The sequence below is a fragment of the Lepidochelys kempii genome, chromosome 2, assembly GCF_965140265.1.
Source record: "Lepidochelys kempii isolate rLepKem1 chromosome 2, rLepKem1.hap2, whole genome shotgun sequence".
Classification (NCBI taxonomy): Eukaryota; Metazoa; Chordata; order Testudines; family Cheloniidae; genus Lepidochelys; species Lepidochelys kempii.
In genome coordinates, this window is record NC_133257.1 from 151,949,202 (window position 1) to 151,976,842 (window position 27,641).

Here is a 27,641-nt window from a genome sequence, read left to right on the forward strand (position 1 = left end):
CTTCCCATATCCAGCCAGTCAGGGCTTCAGAGGCAGGGCCAGCCTCCACAGCACTACTCAAGTGCTGATGGTCTGTGCAATGCGGACTCAGTACATGACAGAGGGACTGATCAGATCTCACAGCCCAGCCTAGGATTCATTACATGAGACTCGTGAAAGCTCTGAGTCAGCAGACCTCTGAGTCTGATATCAGTGGCAGTCATGGAATTTGCCACAGAATCACTGGGAACTATTATTTCATTTTAATACAACTATGGCATAGCCATTCAGCTAGTGTAAACCAGTGTCTGTCCATCATCTGACTATCTGATCCTCTTTCTACCTTTTGTGATTGTGAAAAAAGCCTTGAAGATGAGCACAGAGTGTCACTGATACAGTGATATCTTCTGTGTCTGCACACAGACCAGAACCATAGCTCTGAGGACCTGCCCCATTCATCAGACCTGTTTAAATTTAAAACCTAAAGATGACAATTTAAATGTCAACACTGGATAATTATTTCATAAAAATTAATTAGAGCTTGCTGTGGAATGCATTTTACACCTTGTCTATGACCTTATACTTCAGAACTTCTCCTGTGATAAGTCTGGTGGGTCACCCACAACCAGATCACTCGTTCCCTAGTTACATAAGTGTATTACTTGGGAAATGAAAAACTTCACCAATGAAAGCATGCCTGGATTAGCCTGCTGTGGTGAGAATTTGAGGTCACTTCATGACAACATTGGGGAGAAGAGATAAAAGGCATGCCACTCCACAAATTCACCTTGCAAAGACACTTCGACCACAGGCATTACCTGCAATAACTTGTCTTTAAAAAATTCCAGACAGTTTTTTCACTAAAGCAGAGTGGGTGAGTCCATTTGGTGTTGATTGCACACTGTGAATGCGAAAAAGTGGCCTTTTTAGGAAAAAAACAAAATAGGTTTAAATTGCTCAACATGTCGATTCTTCATGTCTTTGAAGCTCCTCTAGAGAAATCTGGCATGACATAGCATTTCTTTTGCTTGAAAACCTTGGGATGTGGAGTAAAAGGAAAAAAAAATCCAAACTGTTGTCTATTAATGTGTGCAGGGACATCCTGAACATGCACCATAATAAATAACTAATTTCTCTCATTTTTTCAGGTTTCTTCTGTCGCTTGGGTATTTAACAAATTGTTCTTTAATATACTAATGTGATCTTTATGGATAATCAGTTATCCAGTTCAGCTGTCTGTGACCCAAGACAGTAACCTGTGGAAAACATTCACTAACAGTTTACACATTCATTAGCCATTATCAATCAGTACAGTTTTACTTTTAGCTGGATCTATGAAAAATGCATGAAGCTAGAAGTGAACTCTGGTTTCTGGTATTTGTTGTGAAGCCCAGAAGCAGTAGCAGCAGACCGCAATCTATCATGCATAAAAGCAGAAATAACATTTATGAGCCCACTCATGTAAAGCTTGAGTAGGCAGATTCATGAAATTCACCGAGATTTGGATTAAATTTAAACCATTCTATATAGCTCCACTTTTTATGAGAGCTGTGTGCGCAGTGAAAAACTCACATTTGAATGGAACTTAGGTTTTTAAGAAGTTTGTATGTGCTCAAATCCAAATTGAGCTCTAAGCCTGATCTGAAAATGTACAGTGGGTTAATTTACATTCAGTATTAAAGGGGGGACAAAAGAGATAGCATTGCATTCGTTTTAGAATTTTAGCAATGGATCAGAGTTTATTAATATAAGGATTATATTATATATATTATATTAATATAAGGATCACAACACAACTTTTTCTATCTCCACTTATTAAATTATGAGGTTTAAAGTGCCAAAATGGATGACCCTACCTAGACAATAGAAAATCCCATGAAGGTGAACTCTTAAAAAAAAAAAAACAACAACAACAACCGCTTATAATATACTGGATTTCAAATATTATTCCAGGAGTTTACCCCTTATTTATTTATTTTTTAATTTACAACATAAAATGTATTTAATCACTAATTTTGGGGAAAAAAGTATTTATTGATCAAATTTGCTACTTTAACTTCTTGTGTTTTAAATTTTGTGTGTATGAATTCTATATATGTGTCAGCCACTGTGGCTTTCACATGATGTTCAGTGGATACAGATAAAATCACTGAGGCTTAGACCTATTTTAATATCTAAATAAATTCTCACCTCATCATTCAGATGATTTGTGGACTGCAAATAAAGTCATAAAATGCATGAAAATGAAGAGATTGAATCTCACATCTACTCCCTTGCAAAAATGTTTTTTCTTCAAATAGAGATTGACCAAAAATGGAATCCAGGAATCCAAACCTTCAGATTTTTATCTAGGGTTCCAATTCAAACCCCTGGATCCAAATCTACCTGTTGTCTTAGGCTCTGATTCAGACCTGAAACCAGAAGAGCTGATTTTCTTTTCCCACAATCTGATATGACTGAAATCTTTGATTTGTGGGGAAGTAACAAATAAACATACACATTCCCAGAAATTTATCCCTAGAAGGCTGATATAACAAAATTCTATCATTTGGAACCAAAATCTCACACAGCAACTAGCAAGATTTTGATACCATGCAATCCAAACTTAAAGTCCAAATTTAAAATCCACGGGACTACTTGTATGCCTTAAATTAAACATGTATGTATTTGCAGGATTATCCCTTAACAGGGATTATACTATATGGAGCCATTAAAATCTACAAGAAGCTGCAACTATCTAAATACCATAAAATACAAGAATAAAATACTATTAATTAACCTTAATTTCAAAAGTTAAGATTTCTCTTACAACAATAATTTAGTCACTTTACACTTTCTGTACCTTTTATGTTAAGAAGTCTATGATTTAATGCTATACATGACAGTCATGAATTCAGTATCAACATCAATTTTATGCAAAAAATAGATGCCACTTTGAGAAAAGTACTTAAAATTACTAATATATGTGTTCAAAACAAAATATTTCACAGTACCTGCTTAATTCTTGTTATATGTTTATGATTAATCATATATCTAGAGAGAATGAATGACTGTATGACCCGGGGAATGCAAGGCTTCTATCACTTAAAAAAAAAAGTTAACAGGTTCCTCTCCCTTTCTCTCTCATTACCTTTTGGAGTTCAGTAAGAACAGCAAAAAATGTATTCACAAATATTTTAAAATACAAGCTTAACACATTCACTTTGCTGCTATTTGCAATCTTTTTCTTCTGCTTATTTTAAACATTCAGGAGAGCAATCTTTTATTTTCACCAAGAATACGAGCTTGATGGGACCCAATCCTGCCATGCTCTGAAGTCATTGGGAGTTGAGGGTACTCTGCACTTTACAAACTCAGTTCCATAGTCATTTTGAAAAGCTCTTTTTTCTTGTGGATACAATAGTTTTCCCAAATAATTAGGAAAAGGAAAAGGGACTTCTCTTAATGGAAGTTAGGTCATCCAGAAAGGATCAGAAAAAATACTATAGGACTTAGGTGCCCAATCATCACTGTAGAGTGTCTAATGTGGAAGGGTTAAATCAAAATGCAGATACTTGTTTTATTCAACTTGGAACACAAAGTGTTTTGGATAATATCAGGAAATGTGATATACTAAAGTTAATACACTTGCTAAAGCAAAGAAAAATAGTTGTTAAAATTGCACACCAACAGACTGAGAAGGAAGGAAAGCTATTGGACACCAGAGGTTGTACTGAGTGGACTCCTCAACAGTGGGTGTGCTTGTCCTGGCTTGTTGCTCCAAAGCTCTGTAATAAAGTCATTTTACTAGAAGGGTGTATGTGGCATACATTGAACAATAAGACTAAAGTGCTTATATCGGGCAATGTATAAGTGTTCATTTTTGGAAAAAGGTGTGTGAGGAGAGAGTGAAAGGTTCCTTTGTAGGTTAAAAGAAGCCAACAAGGGGAGAAGAAAAAGAACAGAGGACGAGTTAATTCAACGCTGTAGCTGACAGGTTTGATCCAAAGATAAGACGCTGGACCACCCAAGGACACTGCTCACAGCTAGGATTTGGCTAATAGCCAAGAAAGAGGGGGGCTTGAATGTGCCCAAGCAGCTGTGAGATCTGCAAAACACTGCCAGACATTAATGAAATGTGTTAGGTCTCTGTATTTACAGGTGAAAGAAGTCCTGCTCCAAGGATCCTGAGCAAACCTGGCATTCGTTAAAACCAGGTGACTGGGTCTACATAAAGGTCCATCAACGAAAGACTACTCTGGCCCCATGCTGGAAAGGCCCTTATTAAGTCCTGCTAACTACCAATACCGCTGTGAAGTGCCAAGGACTGACTGCCTGGACCCATGCTTCTTACTGCAAAAAGACCCCTCCACCTCGAGATGACTTCACTTTGACTACTGATCAGCCTGTCCCTCCTTCTGGGTTTTTTTCTTTCCTCCTTTTGGACAGCAGGGGAAAAGGACAAGGTGAAGTGCTAGTAACCTCTCCCTTGTCCACTGACAGAGCTAATCTGCATTGTATTTGCTAAAGAAACCAAAGCACTACAGGGTGACGTGCTGGTAACCTCTCCCCTGTATGATGCTGAGCTACGATTGCTTCAGGAAAGAAGAAGGAATACTCTCTCCACTGAAATTGCCGAAGTCCAGGAATTTATGATTACAAAAGACATTAAGAACTGACCCTGGTGAAGAAACAAAGAATTATATACTGGTAGGAAGGAATTTGTGGGACCCATGCTTGGGAAAGTGGTAGTGATTGGGTTTGGGGGTTTATTCCACGGGCTGCACCCCGTGTTTTTGGATAAGTATCTTCAGCACGTATTGCCCTTCCTAATTGGCTTTCAGATGACACACATACCAATGGTGCCTCGCTGCCACTGCCCCCAACATCTCCTACACTATACTACTACTGCTATAATACATCCAAATACAGATAATGCCGTATATTCTGATGAAACCCAGTGGCCAAGGCCTTTATATATTTTAGTGATTAAGTATTTAAATTTTGTTTGAAAAATTTATTTTTGAGGTTCAGGATTTAGTTACTCAATTAGTAAATAATCAGATTCATACTCGGAGAGTGTGTTCTGCCACTGGAAATTTTATTTGTATTAAGATGGTCCCAGTAATTAATAATCTAACCTGTACCATATTACAATATACCCCTCCTATGCTATTAATGTTAATGCCTCTTGAAAGTACCTGAGAATAGTTAAATAACAGATGTAGTATAGTACTGTACAAAAAAAGATGTATTAGGATATCAATGGACTGTGATTAATGCTACATTAGGGACTATAAAATTCACACTGCCCTTGTCCAGTTTTCAGATCACCTCTACATATCCAAATTGCTCAAGAGGGGCTGCCATTAGGTTAGCATGGCAAAAGGGCCTGGGTCTTCCCTAGGAAGAAAAGAGATTTAGCTGGACATTTATGGGATGGTGCCAATAGCACAACAGCAATTTGGAAAAAGAAAAGGAGTACTTGTGGCACCTTAGAGACTAACCAATTTATTAGAGCATAAGCTTTCGTGAGCTACAGCTCACTTCCTCAGATGCATATCGTGGAATATTCTTAAGGGCCAACAACATGATGGAAAATTAGGGCAACTAGAAAAAGCCACTGGTCTTATTACTGGAGCACAGCTGACCCAGGTGCAAGCTGGAGTTGGTGTATTACATTTTATCTCTGCCCTTAGTCCAATGACCCAGAAGCTGTTAACAGAGTTGGTACTGAATATCACTGAGGCTGGGAAGGCATTGCAGTGGGATCTGGCTATCTCAGAAATCCAGGATTTCCTGAATGACCAGCTGATAGCCATTTGAGTGATCTAGAGCATCAGGATTGGCCCACTGCCCTTACTAGAACTTCAGGAGTACCATCTGATTTGTGACCATGGAGACATACTTGGAGATTTTCAGGATGGATGTGCAAGTACTTGCAGTGCTCCTTCCAAGCATATGGGCCAGGAGGGGAGCACATACTGAATCCTGCTGGGTCCATGGGGAAGATGCCTGTGGGATTGCCTTCTGGGAGACATCTGGGAGATTAAACCACCTGGTATGCCTAGCTGATTTGTTGTTAGTGCTCCTGGAATAACACTTGATATTTGAATTGGAATAAGGAATCAGTAGATATTATGGCCCTTAGAACCCCCGCAGCTTCAGTGCATAAGGAAATTGAAGCAAGGGGAAGTTGTCACAGTATTTGACAAAGTTTGTTGGGAAGGTATGGGACAAGGAACTACCCTAACAGGATAGTTGCTGTTCCAAACTAATGATAGTTGTGTATATGTTAAGGCCACCACTTTGCAAGACTTACATTTTAATCTCACTACGGCCGCAGGAAATCACATTATTTCTTGGTCTGCAGACAAAACCCTACAATTGGACCTTGGGTATCAGATTTCTTTAAATTAAACCACTTTGATACCCGACCGGTTTCAAAATTTAGGTTCACTCCTACCACAGGTTCAGAAAATTTCTGAATTACAAGGGCAAATTCATATGTTTCAAAATATATATCAAGTTGAAAAGTTTCATACCGCTTACAGAGTGTCTACTTTATGTACTAAGTTTGATGTATTGTGTTTTGTGACAAAACTGTGCAATAATCCCATTATATTATTATTGTGGGTATGTTATTGCTTATATTGATGTTATTTGGTTTAAGGTTATGTTATTGTTGTTGTAATGGACGTAATAATAATAATAATAATAATAATTAAACTTTTCATGTCCATACTAACCATGTGTTGTCATTGTATCCAATTAAAACCCCTAAGGTTGAAGTATTTGATGCAGAGTTTGAGATACAAAATTTAATGAAAATGGAAGTTTAAAATTGATAGTTGTGCTGGAAGCACAAAAGCGGGGAGTGTGGAAGTAGATAAAGGAAATTTGGATGCAGGCCTCTGAAATGAGCAGGAATCAGGCTAACTCTAGCTTTAGTAAGGCGAGCTTTGTAGAAGCGGGGACAGTGCGAAGCGAGTAGGAAAAGAACTGTGAAAGAGGCTGTTGTGACCTTGTATTAGATAAGAATAGAATGTAGACTATAAGAGAAATTGGTGAGAAACATAAGATATCATGAAGGAATATGTATAAACAATATGCAGCTGTTGCTTATTATTGTCTGTAATAAAGGTATAAATGCTTGCTCTAATTGTTTATCTTTTGAGAGACCTGCCTAGGTGGGGGAAACCCTGTATCCTAGTGCACTCTCTCCCTCTGTGCAATTGCTTGAGATAATAAAGTGTATCTGACTTGCTGCACCCAACCTGAGAGTGAGAACTGTATTTTTCTCCTACACTAACAAACCAGTTTACCTGCAGAGTCCTGGCTTTCTAAGATTATCCTAGTTTTTTAGGGATGTCCAAATGACTACACTATTCCTTTGCTAACATAAAAGACTTGCTGCTTGACTGCCTGACCCTATGAAGGCATATCTTGCATATGAGCTATTTACTGCAAGGACATTTCAGTTGCACCTTCCATGCATCTCTGTGTAATTTTGAAAGTTTGTCTCTCTCACCAACAGAAGTTGGTCCAATAAAATATTTTACCTCACCCACCTTGTCTCTTTATACATCTCACAGTACATGTAAAATACATTACTAGCGGGAGGAGAAATGGGGAAGATAGAGAGGACATCTAAAGACAGACAGACAGACAGACACACACACAAAATTGCACATTTTAGAAATCTCATGATTGTTAAGCCATTCTTAGAATTTGGGGGGCCTCATGATTTTTGAACTCATGCAGCTTGCAATACCATTCCCCCTATTTTTATTTTTCCAGGACTGGTGCTGTGGGAAGAAGTCCATTTCTCTCTGTTGGGATTATGGGAAGCTGTGCTGATTCCATTCCTGAGTGTCTGGCATCAGTGAGGAGAGAGACAGGGGAATTCACAGCCACTGTCTCAAAACTCTAGATTTAAGATTGTGATATCAGTTACCTCACTGAAATCTTTTAATGCATTTTGGTGTTGTTAGTCCTCCTTAGGGCAGCCCTTATGATAGGCCAGCTTCTACAATGTTTGCTCATGCTGAATAATACTTTCTCACATGAGTAATCCCATTGAAGTCAATGGAGCTATGCACATGAGTAATATAGGATAAAATTATCTTTGGAAAGAAAGTCTGAGTTAAATTTATTCCTCTTGCTTTCATTTTGCTGTCACATTTACTGCAGTCCTCTCACGTGTGGAATTCCCACTGAGGAGTTCTGACTGGAAGAGAGTGCAAGATCAGGTATATATTACCTCTGAACTAGATTGGGCCATTTAGTCATAACCTTACACTGGGATAATTCAGTTTACACTCCAACCACGTGTCCAGCTAGCTCTGAGAGTGGTGCACTGTGAGTGAAGTCATGGTCCCCCCTCCTTCCAGTCCCACCTTGCCCCTTTTGGGGAGGGTTGGAGCAGTCTTATGTTCCTCAGAGTGTTGAATATGCCTGGCCCTTATGTGAGTCATTTCAAAGGGAGGTACAGACCCTTACAACCACCCTCCAGTATGCTCCTTCACAAGGATGAGGAAAAATCTCCTCCACTGAAAGAGAAACATATGCTGATAATGTTCTCTGGGCTAAAGGGTTAATTAGCCTTGTAGCTCTCTCCTGCCCACCCCTAATCTATCAATTAGGCACAATTTTGCCCTTCAGATTTACTCTGAGGTGATACAGTTAGTAATCCAGTGATCAGAGTGCTGATACAGCTGCTGTTGCCCAGCAGTCTGTCACAGTCCTGAATACCACAAAGCCTATAAGGCAAAATACATGTCCCCCTGGATCTAACTAAAGCCTACCCTCTTTCCCCTGAGCCTACTCCCTCCACTGCTGTGGATTCTGGGACTGGAGAACCTTCTGTGTGGGTCTAGGAAATGGTATAAATCTGGAGACAGTTGCCTCCTATCTCCAAGTGGAAGGGGAGATCAGTGCATGGACAGTTCCCTCCTCACATGGATTTAGAGGATAGAAACAGCCCCAGAAATAATATACTAAAATAATACTAACGGTGCACAATTCCTATTTCTATATATAAAAAAGAATAGGTATTGTTATATCTCCTGATACCTGCTATGTATCTTTTGCGTTCTGTTCCTTCTGTACTACAAAGTGTTCTGACTATATAATATTACGGAATGGCATAATCTTAAACAACTAGAATATGTACAAATGCAGAACCAACCAGAAGATATACAATGATATCTATATCAGCTCCTGTGGGCCTTCCACAACTTCATTGTGACTATATCATTTGTGAGTAAGGGCCTATTGCTTTTGTTAAACTTAAAAGAGTATTCTGTAAGTCTAATTAGTGTGTGTTAATTGGTTAAAAGATATTTGACTCATAATTATTATTCTAAACCAGGCATCGGCAACTTTTGGCATGTGGCCTGTCCCAGAAATCAGCTGGCGGTCCGGGACGGTTTGTTTACCTGCAGCATCCGCGGGTTCAGCCAATCACAGTCCCACTGGCTGCGGTTCGCCATTCCAGTCCAATGGGGGCTGGAGGAAGCGGCGGTCAGCACATCCCTTGGCCCATGCCACTTCCCACAGCCCCCGTTGGCCTGGAACGGCGAACAACGGCCAGTGGGAGCTGCGATTGGCCGAACCTGCAGAGGCTGCAGGTAAACAAACCATCCTGGCCTGCCAGTGGCTTTCCCTGATGTGCCGACTGCCAAAAGTTACCAATCCCTGTTCTAAACTAATTCCTAAAAAAGGCAATTCACTAAAAAGTCTTAACTGTCTGAAATAACAGAATAATATTTTTATTTCTTTCTTAGTATTTAAGAGCTGAACACATAGACAATTTAGATTTACAAAGGAACCTAAATAATTAATAATTCAAGAGGAATTCATTATTTTGAAATTTATTTAGATGTTGAAAATATCAACCCCACAGTTAACCTGTAAAGAAAAAGAGTATTGATAGTAACCATTTATATTGCAATAAGACCCAAAGACTCCAGTCAGGATTGGGCCCTTGTTGTGTTGGGCATTGTACGAATGTAACTAAGAGAAAATCCCTGTGTGTGTGTTGGGGAAGGGTGAGGTTACAATCTAAAAGACACAAATAGACAAAGGGTAGGGGATGGTGATCCAATACACAAGCAAATGAATATGGTGAAGAACTGGCCCACCTGTGTTCATTTCATGTAGTGATGGTGGGTTTTGCCAGTTTCTGGTGTATTTTTTATATTTTACATTTTTAAACTGAAATTGGTGGGACTACTCTCAGAGCAAGGTACTATCCATTGCAAGTAAAGGTACCAGACTCTGACCCTTTGTGAATTAATGACAGTGTGGTTTTTAGTCTAGTTTAGGTATTTATCCCTATGGTACCTAAGCACAAACCATGTAACAAAAGTGACAGTTTAAAAAAGGGACATCTTTTATTCTGTCCTCTCTGTAAATTTATTAAAGAAAAATCTTTTAAAATATATATTTATGTATATACATTGGTATTTTCCCTTTTTTTTCTCCAGATGGAAGATTTATATCGGTAGCAGTCAATGAACAAACAACTCACCACCTCCAAGTAATAGACCCTCGTCTCAGAAATAAAAAAGTTGTCCCTCAGATCGTTTAAAAGAAAATAACACGTGTTCAGAATGCCCATGCAAACAGGAGGAAACAACTCTCATCATTAACAAACTACTGTAAGTAAAAACTGAAATGAGTTTCTTCTTTACCTCAGGTACTTCCTGCCTAGGAGCTTCATGAAAAATGTTAAGTTAAGGCATATTCTAGTCTTCCCACAATGAACCAGATTCTGTGTTCCTTGTGAACCTAAAATTCTTATGGGCTTTATACTCTTACTTCATTGCAGGATCTGGCCCAAATAATCCATGGGTAATCAAAGAAGTATACATAAATATAGCCATAGAGGACTGCTGAAAGCAGCCTTAAAGTATCTGAATCATCACAATACCAGTTATGTTTTAAAAATAAAGTTTTGGTTTGGGTTTTAGACCCCAGTCCAGCAATGTGTTTAGCATATGATATCTGTGACGTTGCACTTTCTATGTTTATGGAAATATACTTATGAGTGTGAATATGATGTAACTGGAATATGCTTTATGCAAAAAAGTCTCTTGTAAGGTATCATTACAAAGCTTATAATCTACTGAGTGTGTTCAACCTATTTATATGAAGAAAAGGAGGACTTGTGGCACCTTAGAGGCTAACAAATTTATTTGAGCATAAGCTTTCATGAGTCACTTCATTGGATGCATTTGTATGAATGTATCATTCTTGTATCTGCAAAAAGAAAAGGAGGACTTGTGGCACCTTAGAGACTAACCAATTTATTAGAGCATAAGCTTTCGTGAGCTACAGCTCACTTCTTCAGATGCATATCGTGGAAACTGCAGCAGGCTTTATATATACACAGAGAATATGAAACAATACCTATTCCCACCCCACTGTCCTGCTATTACCAGCAGGACAGTGGGGTGGGAATAGGTATTGTTTCATATTCTCTGTGTATATATAAAGCCTGCTGCAGTTTCCACGATATGCATCTGAAGAAGTGAGCTGTAGCTCACGAAAGCTTATGCTCTAATAAATTGGTTAGTCTCTAAGGTGCCACAAGTCCTCCTTTTCTTTTTGCGAATACAGACTAACACGGCTGTTACTCTGATTCTTGTATCTGAAGCTAGAAATATGAAGTCTTATTATAATTATGCAAAGTGTGGGCCATTAATGATGGCTTGGAATGTGGGCCATTAATGGTGGCTTAGAATCTTGATGGCTCCCATTGACTAGGACAATTGGTTATGAATGGCTCTGTTTAGTTGTAAACTTTCCTGGGAACTTGCAGGCCAGCCCTGGAAGAATGATACTGGAATCCATCTTAAACCTCATGCTTTTCCATTTAGAAGGAGGGGTGGGGACCCAGAGACAGTCAAAATATTCCTGCCTTGCACCAACGATATAAAAGGGGGCTTCCAGTCATTAGAAAACCCCTAGTTTCCACCTGAGCTGGAACTAACAAGGACTATACCAGGGGAAAGGAGTCCAGTCTGTGGAAGAAGCATATTGGAACATCTCTGAGGGTGAGATTTACCTGTATACAGTTTTTTAATGTATTAGGCTTTGACTTGTGTGTTTTGTTTTATTTTGTTTGGTAACTTACTTTGTTCTGTCTGTTATTACTTGAAACCACTTAAATCCTACTTTTTATTCTTAATAAAATCACTTTTGTTTATTATTAAGCCCAGAGTAAGTGGTTAATACCTGGGGGAGCAAACAGCTGTGCATATCTATCAGTGTTCTAGAGGACAGACAATTTATGAATTTACCCTGTATAAGACAGAATAAAACGGATTTATTTGGAGTTTGGATCCCATTGGGAGCTGGGAGTCTGGCATCTGGAGATAAAAAACCTGCTGAGCAGTTTTTGGTTAAAGTCTGCAGCTCTGGGGGTGTGGACCAGACCTGGTTTTGTGTTGCAGCAGGCTAGCATGTCTGGCTCAACAAGGCAGGGATCTAGAGTCCCAAGCTAGCAGAGAAAATGGGCTCAGAGGTAATTCCAGCATGTCAGTGACATTCCCAAGGGGGTCTCTGTGACCAAACCCATCACAATATCAATGGGACTACTCATATGATTTAAATTAAGCAGGTCTAAAGTGTATTGCAAAATGAGGCATTAGTTAGCAACATAGTGCTTGATCCTGTACCATTGAAGTTAATAGGAATGATGCTATTGACTTCAACTGGAGTAAGATCAATCCCATAATAGTAAACTCACACAAAATGCTAATCTTTATTTAAACAGTGAAAGCAATACTTGAAATTAACCAAATGCCTTAAACATTAAGAGAAGGAGTTCTATCAAGCTACATTTAAATGAAGTGTTTGGCAGACTGGACTAGAGACAATGCCATTAGTCATATATTCTTCTCCTGTATACTTGCAAAGTGAAATTTGTAGTTGGTGACTCTCAAAATATGTAGTAAAAAAAGTAGAGCTTCTAAATTTAAGTGCCATATTGCCTGTCTCTTGAAAAGTAAAAACAGAATAAACCTGCAGATGTCAATGCATTCTGTCTAGGCTTTTTTTATCTACTGTACTTAGCTTCCAAAACTCCAGCTCTGCCCTGGATTAAAAAGCAACCACATGCTGTCAAGGTTCCTTCCCCACTCTGAACTCTAGGGTACAAATGTGGGGACCTGCATGAAAAACCCCCTAAGCTTATTCTTACCAGCTTAGGTTAAAAACTTAACAGGAGTTGTAAGGCTGCATTCCTGATCTGTTCCCAGCAAAAGCATCACACAGACAGATCCTTTGTCCCCCTCCGACTCCCCCCAGATTTGAAAGTATCTTGACTCCTCATTGGTAATTTTGGGTCAGGTGCCAGTGAGGTTACCTTAGCTTCTTAACCCTTTACAGGTGAAAGGGTTTTGCCTCTGGCCAGGAGGGATTTTATAGCACTGTATACAGAAAGGTGGTTACCCTTCCCTTTATATTTATGACACATGCCCTGGGCAAAGCACTTACTGCAATGTAGTAATGATGTTTGGGGAGTTTCTGAACTAGTTTCCTTAAAATATTTGTAATATATCTATAGATCATGTGTTCCCCCTCTGAAGCTAAGATCAGTTCATTATCAAATATTTGGATTATTCCCAGAACTCAAGAACAGATCCCAGGCAGCAAACATTCCCCATGCCTGTCACTCTCTTCCCATTCTTTATTTTCCTTCCTTTAAAAAAAGAAACACATACATTTTTGAAGTTAACTCACCATACGTCCTTGTCTTTGAATTATGTAATTCAGAATCTCAGAAAACATTATACCTGTCATTTTCTTTTTTCACTCTTTCTGACTTTCTTCTTTCCTTTGCAAATGCTAAGAATTCATGTAAACAGTGGTTTTATTGTTGAAAAAGGACAATGAGAAAACAAAATAAAGCTAAAAAGGTTATTTCCCTGTAACCTAGCAGTCTTTTTTGGTATTTACAGACAGACAGAAGAAGGCTGCATTCTATCACATCCTGAATTTATAAACCTAACTTGATCGTCTTCTGAAGAATTTATGAATCGTGGTTAAAAATCAGCTTTAGGCATTTCTGAGGGAAGAATCACATTTTGAAGCTACAAAGGTCCACTAAATAGCCCATGGGAAATGACCTTGCATCCCATTAAATATAAAAACTCACTACTGTAGGACTTTATGTCAGAGGTAAAACATTTCAGTCTCTACTCCCTTCAAGTGTCAGAGAGTTCTCTCCGCCTAAATGCTTTATTAAGATTGAAGAAGCATACCAGATTTCTGCTTCTCAGGGAAAACGGTTTTCTTCTTTTTGAAAAACTTTTTTCCTTTTTCTTTGAAAAAAAACTTTCTTCTTTTTCTTCATTCCCTTATATTCATTATTGTCCACTTTTTTAAAGCATTTATCTTTCTTTTATCTATTTCATATGCCTCTGGCAAACACCATAGTTGTCTTCTTTCTATTCCAGGAATCAGTTAAGGCATATGCTTTATCTTAGTTGTGCCAGGTTGCTATTTTCCTATTTAAATGGCACATATGGATTGAAAGTCAGATCTGAAGGTCAGGGAAACTATTTTTAGTTTATTGTGATTTAGGTCAGCCCTGGTGAATTCTGCTTGATGAAAAGTGAAAAGCCCTAATATACAGTTGAGAAACACTCTGGAATTCACGTTTGACTTAATTATCTACATACTCTTCAGAGATGTGATTGGTCCCACATTTATTTTGCTTAGTCTTTCTTTTAGTTATAGTGTTTTCTAAAATTTTATCATAAATGGAAATCTACAGTCACTTACTTATGAGTGGCCCCATTGGCTTTAAGGCTACATATGTAATGACTGCTATTGTGAATAATGGCTAATAGAATGGAGCCTTGAATTCTTGATTTGTTATACAATTCATAATGCACCAATAAGGTTATTCATTATCTTAGGAATGCTAGAAATAACATATTTTGAATCTGAACTTCAAAAAAATAGCACCAGATTCTTTGCTGGTGTAACTTTGATGCAACCCCCCTGAGTGCATTGGCTTCATTGTGGAGCATGTTAATGACAGAGTTATTAACAAATTGAAGGAAGTTCAGAGACAAGAAAAAAACAACAGCAACGTGATGAGGGACCAAGAATAAATGACCAATTAGGAAAGGTGAAAAACGCAGTAAAATAGTTACAGCTTGACTAAGAGAAAATTAAGGGTCTCATTCCAGCCTAGGTGGGCATAACATGTAGGAAACAGAGAAAACTCCATTGTCCAATGACAGGTTTCAGAGTAACAGCCATGTTAGTCTGTGTTCGCAAAAAGAAAAGGAGTACTTGTGGCACCTTAGAGACTAACCAATTTATTTGAGCATAAGCTTTAGTGAGCTACAGCTCAGAGCTGTAGCTCACGAAAGGTTATGCTCAAATAAATTGGTTAGTCTCTAAGGTGCCACAAGTACTCCTTTTCCATTGTCCAAGGAATTCCTCTCCAAGTCCACACCACAAAAGTCAGTCATTCTGCTAAAACAAGTTGTGATTCCTTGAGAACCATACACATCTTGGGAAATCTGCACAAGGCAAGGGGAATCTAGGGTGACCAGATGTTCCGATTTTACAGGGACAGTCCTGATTTTTAGGTCTTTTTCTTATATAGGCTCCTCTTACCCCCACTCCCTGTCTCAGTTTTTCACATTTGCTGTCTGGTCACCCTAGGGCAGTGTTTCGCAAACTTCGGATGCTGTTTGCTCAGGGAAAGCCCCTGGCGGGCCAGGCCGGTTTGTTTACCTGCCATGCCCGCAGGTGCAGCCGATCGCAGCTCCCACTGGCCGCGGTTCACCACTGCAGGCCAATGCAGGCTGTGGGAAGCGGCGCGGGCCAAAGGACATACCAGCCGCCACTTCCCGCAGCACCCATTGGCCTGCAGCGGCAAACCGCGGCCATTGGGAGCCGCAATTGGCTGAACCTGTGGACGCGGTAGGTAAACAAACCGGCCCAGCCCTCCAGGGGCTTTCCCTGAACAAGCGGCATCCCAAGTTTGGGAGATACTGCCCTAGGGGAATCCCCACCTCACATAACCAGGGATTCCCTCGTCAGTACTCCCTATTTGCCCATCTCTCCATTAGCCTCACATTTTATTTTCCAGACACAAAAATAAAAATTTATTTTCAGACTTAATTAGATCAATAGTTATTAGCTATTCTGGCCTGACGACCAAACATAATATTTTTAAAAGGCCAGGGGCCACAATCCATGCTTTGGGGCAGATGCTCTGGCCTGCTCCACTCTAATTCTGTCTCTTGGGCAGTACAAAGAGAGCAGAAACAACCCAGAAGTCTCCTATTGTGGATTCCCTAAGTGTAAGAGAGTCCCCAGTAATCAGACAGAGTCCCCAGTAATGAAGCCATCCTATGACACCTTTCCCTCATCTCCTGGTGCAGGGGACATGGCAGGGTGTGGAGAAGCATGCTGAGGGCAGCAGGAATAGTGGCAGCTAGAATGCAGTGTGCACCTATCTCCTGCTGGTATATGATCTCTTTGGGACCATTATTAATTGGCACAAGTTAGAGCAAGCAGCTAGCACTCAAATCTGAATCAAACTCACAAAGAAATAGTCATGTATTTCCATTGTCTTAAGCTGAGATCCTGCATTTAGCCTCCGCCCTGGCTAAGGAGCCAATGTGGAGATGCATTGCCCTAGAAGCTGCTTTTGAATGACTGTGTCTTCTCATAGTACAGGAGCTACAGTTGCCTATTAGTCTGTTGTGGTGTACACCAAGAGAGGGAATCTCCTTGTATACACACATGTACCTCACATGACTAGCTCCTGCACCTGCAGTAGGGCCAGGGACTGTGAGTTTAGACTGGTCCTTGGATTGTAAACTCATCATGGCCATGGGCAGATTTTATTATTAATGCAGTAGGGAGCAGAGGCAGGCCTTCTATTTGTAAGACAGTATATATCATTAGTATTCTTGTTTGTTTAATTAGGGGCCAGATACTGCAACTGGACATACACAGGTGGACTCCTGTATCCATTCAGATCCATTTGCAAATCTGCCTCTAAATCTGAATGCAGAGCTGTGCAGGAGAGCAGTTGCAGTGCAGCTGGTAAGGACTATGCATGCTCTTACATTGTTCAGATTGTGGATTTGATTTCCTCCTTTTTGGAATCTTTTTTTATGCTAAGCATTTTGCTAAGGATATTCCAATGTGTCTTGGGTGATACTTCAGCAACAAAAAGATAATGTCATTTTATGATCAATTATTACAAAAATTACATACTTAGTTCTTATACAGTGCTTTGCATCTGTAGCTCTCAGCTGGCTTTACAAAATACGATATCATTAGTCCCATTTTACAGTTTGGGAAATTGAAGCACATAGAGTGAAATAACTTTCCCAAAGTTACACAACAGCTCATAAGCAGAGCCTCTAAGCTCTTTGGGGCAGAGACTGTTGTATGTTTGTATAGTACCTGGGGCCCCAATTTGGCTGAGGACTAGGCACTGCTGTAATTGAAATATTGAAAACAACCCATGTCACCTGACTTCTAGATAGTGATTTGTCCTACCCACTGGACCATGTTGCCTTCTATTTGCCCCTGATGCTTATGAAAATTGTCCCTTTCAAGTATTCTGAGCATAACAGGTTTAAGAAAGAAGAATGGAAAAGGAAGTGAATGACCAGCAAAGACTGTAAAATTTCCCATTAGTAGGAACTTATTTCAAAAAAGTGTGGGGGTGTGGGGGTGTGGAGGTGGGGGGAGGAAAGAAATTCAATTTTTTCCACTTATCTCTAAATACAAACTATGCTGTTTTCAGGATTAATCCAAAGTCCAGTGAAGTAAATGGAAAGACCCTTACAGTTTCCAATACAGCAGATGGATATTTTTTCCCTGACCTGTAAAAAAAATATCCTAACTGATGTGACTGTTGGTTGCTTGCTTGGAAATAAGCAGCTTTAAAATCCTGGACACATTTCTGAGCATAAAACAGAGCTATGAGGAAAATGTCTTTTTAACATAAAAGATAATATTTATAGATCTCACTTGGGATTAACCAAGCACCTCATTCACAAATTGATCAAACAAGAGAAGAATCAAAGGTAAATAAAATATGACATATTATGTAGAAAGGAGGAAGTCTAGCAGCCCATCTGCAGTCTACCCATGTAAGAGACTTAGAGAAAGCTCTAAAGTCACTGACACAAAATATGCCTGTAAATGTGCAGCCCAGCAAGCAACCACATGTTGCTATTGAAAGTGTATCATATGTGTTCAACATCTGGGCTCTGGAACTAGCCTTCAATATGGAAAGAAGAAAGTTTGTATAATGTGGTGCAGTATAATTGGGACTTCCTATCCTTCTGTCTCAGCCCACCAGAACTCATTTTGCTTAACTCTTCTTTGACTTACAGAGGCCTAATTTTTATTGAAGGCAAAAAATATCAGTGCAAGTCACCACAGATATAAAAATCTTCCTGCAAAAATGGAAGCCTGATTTAAAAAACATATCAGAAAAGAAATGGAGGGGTCATAGAGATGAGTAATCAAAACAGTTGGAGGCATGGAGGGCACTGTATCTGAGGGGAAACTAAAATGTTAGAGCTGCTTAGTGTATGGCCCTTTCTATTGATTTAAATGGTCTTTGGATCAGACTCGAAGAGAAGAGAAGAACAAGAGGAGACACAATAGAGGTCTAGAGAAGGTATTTTAGACATTCCTATTTGCCTGTTCTCATAATACAAGAAGAAGGAAACAGCCAATGAAAGTGGAAGTCACCCAGTAATTAATGTGTGTCTGGAGGGGTGTAGTTAATAACCCAGGACATCATGACTGCCTGCAAATGGAGGTATTTTCTGCTTCTTAGTGGATTTGGTTATGCACTCAAAGGAGATACTTGTTAGGATGCGTGGATGGAATTTTGTGTTATAGTTCTGCTATTATTATCCATAATGCCTGTTATGTTCTGTTGTGTCAGAGGATTAAGTAATGCAACATTACACAATACAGTATGAAGCAATGTAAGCTTCACAGCACAATGCCAGCACTGAGATATAAATACTTTTAAAAAAAAGTCAGGTTTCTAATCTGTGCCAAGATTTAGTCTAAAGTGGGCAGTCCAAAGGAGGTAGAACAATGAGATAGCTCCAGTATTCAGGAAATGATAGAAAAAGTGATTCCATAAACACTATATTTGTATTATTTCCAGTAAGTTTGGCATGTCTGGTCATACAACATGTTCGGTTAAGAGGATAGAAATAGTTTATCCCTTTGTGTATTCCGGTGATGTTTGAATCTGTATACTGCTATTTCTTGAGTATGCTGTCTCAACCAGGATACGTTCTGGGATATGGAAGGGAATATGGCCAAGAGGGCATACTAAGCCAAAAGAATGTGCATTGTATTTTAAATTAATGAGCTTTATTTCCTCCTCATCATTTTTTATAAATGGAAATAAAAGGAAAGAATAAATGCTACCTCTTTGGCCACACTCCACCTAACTTTTAGGAGTTGGAAACTTTCTGCGTAGTAGTTTGGGAATTTTGTTAATGTGAAAAAGACAGAAATTGTGCTTTTAGCATGATTCATGCCAAAAATACTACATATATTACCTATTTTTGAGATTAAACTGTACATAAAATATTTATATGAGAACTTGCATTAATTTAGCACTTTCTTTGTGGTGCTTTGGCTTCTACAGCAACAAAACAACTAATTTGGGAGGAAAGAAAAGCACGGTAATTTGACAAAGACCTTTTTCAGAGCAGTATTTAAAGAATGCAATTGCAGATTCTGCCATCCTTGTTCATCTTGAGCAGTATCTTACTCTGTGAGTAGTCACACTGATGTCAGTGAGTCAGATACTTACTATTCAGTAAAAACAATGAGGAGTCCTTGTGGCACCGTAGAGACTAACAAATTTATTTGGGCATAAGCTTTCGTGGGCTAGAACCCACTTAATTGGATGCATGGAGTGAAAATACAGGAAAAAGAAAAGGAGTACTTGTGGCACCTTAGAGACTAACCAATTTATTAGACGATATGCATCTGATGAAGTGAGCTGTAGCTCACAAAAGCTTATGCTCTAATAAATTGGTTAGTCTCTAAGGTGCCACAAGTACTCCTTTTCTTTTTGCGAATACAGACTAACACGGCTGTTACTCTGAAACCTGAAAATACAGGAGCAGGTATAAATACATGAAAGGACGGGGGGTTGCTTTACCAAGTATGAGGTCAGTCTAATGAGTTAAATCAATTAACTGCAAGATACCAAGGAAAAATAACTTTATGAAGTGGGTTCTAGCCCACAAAAGCTTATGCCCAAATAAATGTGTTAGTCTCTACGGTGCCACAAGGACTCCTGGTTGTTTTTGCTGATACAGACTAAGACAGCTACCACTCTGAAACCTGTTACTATTCAGTGTGAGTAAGGGTGGCAGGTGCTAGTCCTATATTTGTGTGTATGTGTGTACAGAGAAAGAGATATCTGCATAGAGCTGGATCTAAATACACACACATATGGGGCGGCCACTCTTTCTGTCAGAAAAAAAACTTGTGGGACTGTCCCCTGGGGGAAATAAATCATCATAGTTTCCCTTGTGGAGCTTTCCCCTGATCATTTTGATGTTTGGATGGGTGGGTAGAAAGGGCAGGACAGGGTTTGTCCCCTGAAAAATGAACAGTCTCAGTTACAAGAATCTGCAGACTCAGTAGACCTGTTTGGCTCCTGGGGGGAAGGCAGACGGGTAGGGCCATCCATACAGCTGATATCTCCATATGGGCTCTGGGGTTTTCTACCTCTCCCTCAGTATGGCTTCTCGCTGGGAAGATTTCACTGAGGCTGTAATTCGGGACTTCCCCTACCAGCTGCTGACCCAGGACCAAATCTTAAGAGGGAATGGTTCACAGCATAAAAGGGTATCTTCAGTCTGCATTAACATTTCACCAGATTTCCTGCAGGGATTGTGGGGTCCAATTCACTCTCCAAGATCTGTGTTGATTCTGCAGGGCTAAAAGGAATAAAACTTTTTAAAATTAAATTCTTTTCAAACTTTTGAAGTAAGCAGATATAATTCTGAACACAGGGCCTGATAATCCAAAGTCCATTAAGTCTCTTTACTGACTTCAGTGGGCTTTGGAGCATGTGTACAGGAAGCAGCCTTGTTTAGTAAGAAAGTGCCATGTTTATATAGCCACTTTATTGAGCAGAAGCCCAATTTAACAAATATTGGTAATGAATGACCTTCCTTAAAAGAATGTAAGTACCACTGAATGTCATTTGCTACTTATTTTGGGTGCTCTCCTGAGCATTTCCATTGAAATGGAGGAAATTGAATATGACAGAACTGATGAGAAGGGCTGATCAAAATGTTTCCATCAAAAAACTTTTTGGCAGAAAATTACTTTTTTGAATAAACACAATTTTTGGCAAAAAGTGTCCACTTTCAGCAGCAAATGTCAAGTTTGCATCAAAATCTTTTCATCCAAAAACCAAACACTTTTTTGAAGAAAACCCAAAATGTTTAGGTTTTGGCCAAAATATTTGGGGTTTGGGCCAAAAATCTTCAGTTTTTAATCTAATCTAATCTAATCTATCTATCTATAAAAATGCATTCTTTTTTCATCTAAATCCCCCCATCCCCTGACACCAGTTTTCTGACCAGCTCTACTGATAAGGAGCATCTATGAAAGATGGGGATGGCAGGAGTCATGATTCAAGGAGCCCATACAAGGCATTTGCACCCACTACATGCCATAGAGCACAGCTCAAATCTTGTCAGATGTAAAATATGTGTGTGAGCAAGGGGAAAGACCAGACTTGATGATTTATTGCTCCATTCTGGCTGTAACCCCTATGAAACTATGAAAGGTGGGTTTGGTGGATCCATGACTATTATTGGCTATTTTCATTTGTAGAGAGGAATAGTGGCCTGAGAATGCAGTTGTGGCTGCAGTGCTAATAGTTCACTAAATAGTTCTGCTTCCATCACACAGCTCTCCTCAGTGCACGGTTCAGTTACTTAGAATCATAGAATCATAGAATATCAGGATTGGAAGGGACCCCAGAAGGTCATCTAGTCCAACCCCCTGCTCAAAGCAGGACCAATTCCCAGTTAAATCATCCCAGCCAGGGCTTTGTCAAGCCTGACCTTAAAAACCTCTAAGGAAGGAGATTCTACCACCTCCCTAGGTAACGCATTCCAGTGTTTCACCACCCTCTTAGTGAAAAAGTTTTTCCTAATATCCAATCTAAACCTCCCCCACTGCAACTTGAGACCATTACTCCTCGTTCTGTCATCTGCTACCATTGAGAACAGTCTAGAGCCATCCTCTTTGGAACCCCCTTTCAGGTAGTTGAAAGCAGCTATCAAATCCCCCCTCATTCTTCTCTTCTGCAGGCTAAACAATCCCAGCTCCCTCAGCCTCTCCTCATAACTCATGTGTTCCAGTCCCCTAATCATTTTTGTTGCCCTTCGCTGGACTCTCTCCAATTTATCCACATCCTTCTTGAAGTGTGGGGCCCAAAACTGGACACAGTACTCCAGATGAGGCCTCACCAATGTCGAATAGAGGGGAACGATCACGTCCCTCGATCTGCTCGCTATGCCCCTACTTATACATCCCAAAATGCCATTGGCCTTGGGCTAAGAAGAAAAGGAGTTCTTGTGGCACCTTAGAGGCTAAGAAGTGAGAAAAGGGTTTGTCCTCTTACGAATAAAGAGAACGTCTAGAAAAAGTTACACAATATTCATAGAATCATAGAATCTCAGGGTTGGAAGGGACCTCCAGAGGTCATCCAGTCCAAGCCCCTGCTCAAAGCAGGACCAACCTCAACTAAATCATCCCAGCCAGGGCATTCTCAAGCCGGGCCTTAGAAACCTCTACTGATAGAGATTCCACCACCTCCCTAGGTAACCCATTCCAGTGCTTCACCACCCTCCAACTGAAATACTTTTTCCTAATATTCAACATAGACCTCCTCCACTGCAACTTGAGACCATTGCTCTTTGTTCTGTCATCTGCCACCACTGAGAACAGCCAGGCTCCATCCTCTTTGGAACCCCCCTTCAGGTAGTTGAAACCTGCTATCAAATCCCCCCTCACTCTTCTCTTCTGCAGACTAAATAAGCCCAGTTCCCACAGCCTTGCCTCAAAAATTATGTGTCCCAGGCCCCTAATCATTTTCATTTTATTATTAATAATAATTATTATTATTTCAAGTGCATAATGTTTAATTGGGCAATGGTATAATTGTACATCATGCAGACAAATAGTTTGACAAGTACATATAAATAAATGTACTTATACATAAGGTGGATCTCACTAGAAGCTATGATATAACGTCAGTGTAGTTAAGCGAAATTATTGTAAGATTATTGGTCATATTAACGGTTGGTAGAAACAGGTCTAATGCCATTCACTTTAGTAGAGTTTTGCCTGCTTACATTAGGAAGGAATTTGGCCCTTAGTATTTTTTCATGCAAATTCACCAATATTTATTTTTTACAAAGAAAAGGAAAAATACATAAATAAAAGATTTACTGTTATTAGCATAATATTACTAAGAACAACATGTAGGGGAACTGATCATAGTCTTTGTATTAGCACATATTTCAGAGATATCCCAAATTATCTTTTTGTTAGTTTCCTTATTAATTCAGCTAGAGAAGACACATCGTTACAAGATTAAAACAGCATTATTATTGCTGGGTGATATGAAGCTTACTGGAAACAATAGTTGTTGTGACAGCTATCTCTGAAAAAGAAAATTAAATATGTCTAAAACAGTAATGATAAGGCTGTAGTCAGAATTCTCTTTTTAATCTACATTAAAACAAGTAAGTGTTTTTTCTTTCATGTCCCTAAACCATACAAACATAAGACTAAATTGAACAAACTTATGTGCACTATTCCAGTGGTTCACTTACAGAAATGCAAGATAGAATATACTTAGAAAAATATGACATACTAGATTACTCTTGAAAATATTTGTTCTCATGCAGCACAAAAAAGAATAAAAAAGGACAAAGATGTTTTTATTTGAAGTGTTGTTGTAGCCATGTTAGTCCCAGGATATTAGAAGGATAAGGCGGGTGAAGTAATAACTTCTTTGGACCAACTTCTGTTGGTGAAAGAGATAAGCATTCAAACTTACACAGAGCTTTTCTTCAGGTCTGTAAGCTTGAAAGCTTGTCTCTTTCACCAGCAGAAGCTGACCCAATAAAAGATATTACTTCACCCACCTTTTCTATGTAAAGATATTTTTAATTCAAATAACAAGCATGGAATACTGTTTGTATAACGCTGACTGTAAGGCTGCAGAGTAAGAGATATATTATATACAAGTGAATACTTTGAAATTGAATATAAAAATTATTGTATTATAGTGAAATTATGTATGTTCCAGTTAGTAACATCATTGGTATATAAACATGTTTTCACTTATAAGACGATACTAGTGCAGTTTCTGTCACGATCCTGAATTCTCACAGTTCATGCAGCACAACAGAACAGCAGTGAGAAACTATCAGGACTTTTCTTTCAAAGCTGGGCAGAAAAGCCTGCCTGGATCCTGGGCCACTGGCATATGTTGCTGGTGAATTTGCAGAATTTTCTGGAGGCAAGGCCATGAGCTCTCATTGTATCCACTCCCTTATATTTTTTGGAATGTTTGCATGACAACTTTTTGAACAAACCTGACGTTCTACATTAAGAAAAAGTTCTTGAACCTTTGTTGGTTTGGTTTTAAACTGCTTTAATTCGTAACAGGGGACAGGAAGTTGAAATTTCCCCTCAGTGAGCAGTCAGCAGCAGAGCCCTTGCCTCAGTTTTCAATTTCTGGAATAAAGAAAATTTGTATGGACTTTTTCCTGCTTACATAATGCATGTATATATAGACAGTATTACAAGACATTAAATGTGTATTTTTGGTTTTGGATAAATATCTAAAATGTGTCTTTTGCTCTGTGTTTGTGCAGCACCGAATGGTCTCCTAACACTATGACAATACAAATAATAATTAAGAATAATATGTGTATCAATATACACTAAACACAAACACTCAACGTACATATCCCAAAAATTTAGAAAGAGTTGTGAGGTAAAAAAAAAGAATGTTGCAAAAGGATAATCTTTAGAGAAATAAACAATCTCAGTGCTTAATTAGGGTTTGGTTTTGGCATATATAGTCACATCCCTACAATGAGGATGATACAGAGGTGCACCGCCCCAATAGGAGGAAGGTATTATGTCTGATGTGGGTGTAATGCCTTTCACAGCTCTGAAGAGCACACTCACTATGACATTTTCAGAGTGTATGTAGAATCCGCTCCCCTCTCTGATTCAAGTTGATCAGAAAATGGTTTTATGAATGCAGGAAACTGATTTTTTTCAATTCCAATATGCTGTTGTGGTGCCTTATGGTAGTAATAGTTTTGATGCCTCACACTCCTATTCTCTATAGACCAAGCTTCCTGGTCAGACTACATCTTCCATGATGCACCATGGTCTCTCCTCCTGGTGTGGAAAGATGGTGCATCATGGAAGATGATGTCAGGCTGGGCAACCCCAGGTCGGGGACTCTCTCCTCAGGGGGACTGAGTCATCTATCTGCCGCCCTGACCGGGAAAACAGAGAAGTCTGCTGCTTGCCAGGGGCTAAGATTCGCGATGTGACAGAGAGACTGCCGAGACTCATCAAGCCCTCGGATCGCTACCCCTTCCTGCTTCTCCACGTGGGCACCAATGATACTGCCAAGAATGACCTTGAGCGGATCACTGCGGACTACATAGCTCTGGGAAGAAGGATAAAGGAGTTTGAGGCGTAAGTGGTGTTCTCGTCCATCCTCCCCATGGAAGGAAAAGGCCGGGGTAGGGACCGTCGAATCATGGAAGTCAACGAATGGCTACGCAGGTGGTGTCGGAGAGAAAGCTTTGGATTCTTTGGAAGCTTTGGATTCAAGTTGCAGTGGGGGAGGTTTAGATTGGATATTAGGAAAAACTTTTTCACTAAGAGGATGGTGAAACACTGGAATGCGTTACCTAGGGAGGTGGTAGAATCTCCTTCCTTAGAGGTTTTTAAGGTCAGGCTTGACAAACCCCTGGCTGGGATGATTTAACTGGGAATTGGTCCTGCTTTGAGCAGGGGGTTGGACTAGATGACCTTCTGGGGTCCCTTCCAACCCTGATATTCTATGATTCTATGATTCTTTGACCATGGGATGGTGTTCTATGAAGGAGGAGTGCTGGGCAGAGACGGGCTCCACCTAACCAAGAGAGGGAAGAGCATCTTTGCGAGCAGGCTGGCTAACCTAGTGAGAAGAAGGAGACCAAAGCCATGAGGTAAGTGGGAAAGCAGGATACCGGGAGGAAGCACAGGCAGGAACGTCTGTGAGGGGAGGGCTCCTACCTCATACTGAGAATGGGGGGCGATCAGCAGGTTATCTCAAGTGCCTATATACAAATGCACAAAGCCTTGGAAACAAGCAGGAGGGCTTTAAACTAGGTTCACCGTGGGAGGGAGTCCAAATCCCTGAGGTAAGTGGGAAAGCGGGATACCGGGAGGAAGCACAGGCAGGAACGTCTGTGAGGGGAAGGCTCCTACCTCATACTGAGAATGAGGGGCGATCAGCAGGTTATCTCAAGTGCCTATATACAAATGCACAAAGCCTTGGAAACAAGCAGGGAGAACTGGAGGTCCTGGTGATGTCAAGGAATTATGACATGATTGGAATAACAGAGACTTGGTGGGATAACTCACATGACTGGAGTACTGTCATGGATGGTTATAAACTGTTCAGGAAGGACAGGCAGGGCAGAAAAGGTGGGGGAGTAGCACTGTATGTAAGGGAGCAGTATGACTGCTCAGAGCTCCGGTATGAAACTGCAGAAAAACCTGAGTGTCTCTGGATTAAGTTTAGAAGTGTGAGCAATAAGGGTGATGTAGTGGTGGGAGTCTGCTATAGACCACTGGACCAGGGGGATGAGGTGGATGAGGCTTTCTTCCGGCAACTCGCAGAAGCTAGTAGATCGCACGCCCTGGTTCTCATGGGCGACTTTAATCTTCCTGATATCTGCTGGGAGAGCACTACAGCGGTGCATAAACAATCCAGGAAGTTTTTGGAAAATGTAGAGGATAATTTCCTGGTGCAAGTGCTAGAGGAGCCAACTAGGGGGGGAGCTTTTCTTGACCTGCTGCTCACAAACCGGGAAGAATTAGTGGGGGAAGCAAAAGTGGATGGGAATCTGGGAGGCAGTGACCATGAGATGGTTGAGTTCAGGATCCTGACACAGGGAAGAAAGGTAAGCAGCAGAATATGGACCCTGGTCTTCAGGAAAGCAGACTTCGACTCCCTCAGGGAACTGATGGGTAGTATCCCCTGGGGGAATAACATGAAGGGGAAAGGAGTCCAGGGGAGCTGGCTGTATTTCAAGGAATCCCTATTGAGGTTACAGGGACAAACCATCCCAATGAGTCGAAAGAAAAGTAAATATGACAGGCGACCAGCTTGGCTTAATGGTGAAATCCTTGCTGATCTTAAACATAAAAAAGAAGCTTACAAGAAGTGGAAGATTGGACAAATGACCAGGGAAGAGTATAAAAATATTGCTCGGGCATGTAGGAATGAAATCAGGTGGGCCAAATCACACCTGGAGCTGCAGCTAGCAAGAGATGTTGAGAGTAACAAGAAGGGTTTCTTCAGG